The sequence below is a fragment of the Microcaecilia unicolor genome, chromosome 2 (assembly GCF_901765095.1).
Source record: "Microcaecilia unicolor chromosome 2, aMicUni1.1, whole genome shotgun sequence".
NCBI classification, from domain to species: Eukaryota; Metazoa; Chordata; class Amphibia; order Gymnophiona; family Siphonopidae; genus Microcaecilia; species Microcaecilia unicolor.
This window is the reverse complement of record NC_044032.1, coordinates 113,432,776-113,435,917: the sequence shown is the minus strand read 5'-3', so window position 1 is coordinate 113,435,917 and position 3,142 is coordinate 113,432,776.

Sequence of the window (3,142 nt, the reverse complement as noted above, 5' to 3'; positions counted from 1 at the left end):
TCCTTGTGATCTCCCAAATAGCTGTTTCCATAAGGCAGAGGCTATCTTGGTTATCCCTGGGTGTAAGTAGCATGGAACGTAGCTACTATTTTGAGAGTCTGCCAGGCACCTGCTCCTCTATACTTGAGTACAACTTCATCCTTATTCCCTTATTTTTATCCTTCTCTTCTGAAATGTTTTGTGGCCTTTACAGAGACCTAGCACCAGATTTTCTAAAAGGCCGGAGTCTGGCAGTCCAGATTTGGCATTATTGATATGTGTCTGCAACTATGCGCTAGGGTATGCAGTGGATTTTAATTTAGATATGGAACTGCATGTTTTGTATCTAAACTTGAATGTTGCTCTGCTTAAAACAATGGCATGAAACAGAGCACACATGTTAATTTGCCCTTTTGTCTCTTTATTCAGCTAGAGGTTGGCCACCACACCCCAAGGAGATGTATCCACGCATCTTCCACCCACACAGGAAGGGTCCCTCTCCCTGCCTCTCCTTTCCTTCACACACAAATTGCTTTTAGGATCACTTTTGCAAAACAAAAATTTTAATTTTATTGAAGTTGATCTTTTAGACTAATTATAGATTTAATTGTGCATCTTTTCCAAATCAAAGCTCAATGCAAGATACAAATTCAGGTACACAAACTATATTTCTGTCCAAGGATCTAAGCTGTAAAGTGATTGTCCAAGGTCACAAGCAACATCAGTTGTAGAAGCAGGATCTGAACATTCTGAACCTTCACTTACCTAGTTCTCAACCTGCTGCTGTTAATTGCAGGCTACTCCTTTCATCTTTTTTTTTTTTTTTTTTTTTAAACTAGGGTTAGGAGTGTGTATGAAAGATTGATGGGTAGGTGTGTGGAAGGCTGGGTGGATAGGTATGAAAGAGAATGCAAGTATTAAGTAAGAGTTATAGCATGTGAGGTGAATGCACAAGCATGTACGACTAAACTGTGTATCCCAGTCAGTGCTATGGCACTTGCAGTTGTTTCTTTAATAGTTATAATAGTTAGAACAGGCTGGGCCCAGGATTCTGGTGGCCTTGGGTAAGTTACTTATCCTCCATTCTTTGGGAGAAGGCAATGAAAACCATTCCTATACCATAATGAGAAAACCACAAAAGGGGGGAGGGGGGTGGATGTTTCCTTCATTATGTAGTTTCCAGGAGGCAGTTTGATTTGAGGGCACATCTGCATCTGTAAAAACCTACTGTTGCTTCTCATTTCTATAGCACTTCTCAATGCACACAGTGATATACACAAACATGTAAGAGACAGTCCCTGCTCAACAGAGCTTACATTCTATTCAAGAGAGACAAAAACAACACATAAGGGATTAGGGTGCGTCAGTTATTATGGGACTAATTGAAACAACATGGATACTAAAGAGGTGAATAAGAGTTAAAAGCAACCTCAAAAAGGTGGGCTTTTAGCCTAGAGTTGAATAGAGCCACAGACAGAGCAAGATGCAGCTATTCAGGAAGTCTATTCTGGGTGTATAGCAACAACATGGAAGGAACCAAGGCTGGAGCTGGCAGTGGAAGAGAAGGGTACAGATAACAGTGATATAGAGTTCCCAAGAAGGATATACGGAGAGATACTGAGGTGCTGCAGAATAAATGCACTTGTAAGTCAGTAAGGGCCCCTTTTACCAAATGGCGGTAAAAGGGGCCCTGTGGTGGTGTTGGTGCAGGATTATATACTATCATGGCTTTGGTTTTCTCAATATTTCTCAATAAATTTCAAATGTATCAGCTTCAGACATTGAAGAACAAGGCCAGTGAATGGGTAGACTTCTACAGTCTGTGTCCTGATCGTGGCTGACTAGATTTGGATGGACTGGAGTGGAGCTTCTCAGGGGCTTTGACATTAACTTCAGAAATTTTAGAACAAGGACAGGGCTAGGCAGACTTCTACAGTCTATGCCCTAAAATGGCAAGGACAAATGGAACCAGATATACATATGAAGTGTCACATATCATATGTAATGAATTTATTTTGTTGGGTAGACTGGATGGACCATACAGGTCTTTATCTGTCATCATCTACTATGTTACCAGTCAGACAGAATCACTACTACTACTAATCATTTCTATAGCGCTAGAATCAAACTTGAGGCCCTTGTTTACAAAGCCACTCTAGAAGCTGCCAGTGTGCCAATACCAACACAGCCCATTCACTCTGAATGGGCTGTGACAGCATTGCACCACGGCTTTGTAAACAGGGGGGTTGTTTTTTTGGCATTTTCAAGAATACTAGTCATCTACAACTAAAAAAAAAAGGTACAAATAAGATGTCATCTGTATACAGATTAAAGGCACTATTCATATGATGCAGCATTTTACAGAGTGGGGTTGTGAGGACTGGTGTTAGATGGGCTACTGTAGTGCGTTTCTTCTGTGCTTTGGGTTTATTTACATTTGAAAAGTAATAATGTTGTCAATATTAACATGCATTATGTATAGCTATTTGTTTTCATTATACTTGTGATATCATGTGTGTTCCTATATTATTCTGTCTTGCTATTCATGTGTATTCTTTGCTGATCATTTAATTTTGTTTACCACTGTTGTATCAAACCAAGTTTAATAAAACCAAAATTATATACTGAACAATACAGAAGACAGCCCAGAGCCCTACGAACAGCCTATGCCAAAGAGTATCAGGTAGAGATGTAATTTCCTACACATACTGGCTGCTGCTATTCGGCCCAGGAAAAAAAAGCCATAAGCTCTCCTCAAGAGCAACATTTGCATTACACATAATCTAAACATGATACCTCTTAAGAAAAACAATTAATACAATGAGGAGAGTTTTGTCAGGAAACAGATACTAAAATTTAACGTGTTTAACGGAAAAGTAGCTTGCTTTTCACTGCTGTACAGGAAACAAAGTATTATAAAACATTAATGCCACGACTGACTGTTGAAGCACCGACTCCATCATTTAGATATTTTCAATAAAATATACAAAAGCAGCTTATATCTGATATTATGGCAGATCAGCAAATTACTGGACTGCTGAAAGCAAAGTCCATTTTTAAAACTGCTGTAGATATATATAATCTCCAAAAATCAGCCTTTTTACAAATAAGCACACCTTGAAATAAAAATTAGCAAAAATATAAAACGTCCTAAATTCCAAGC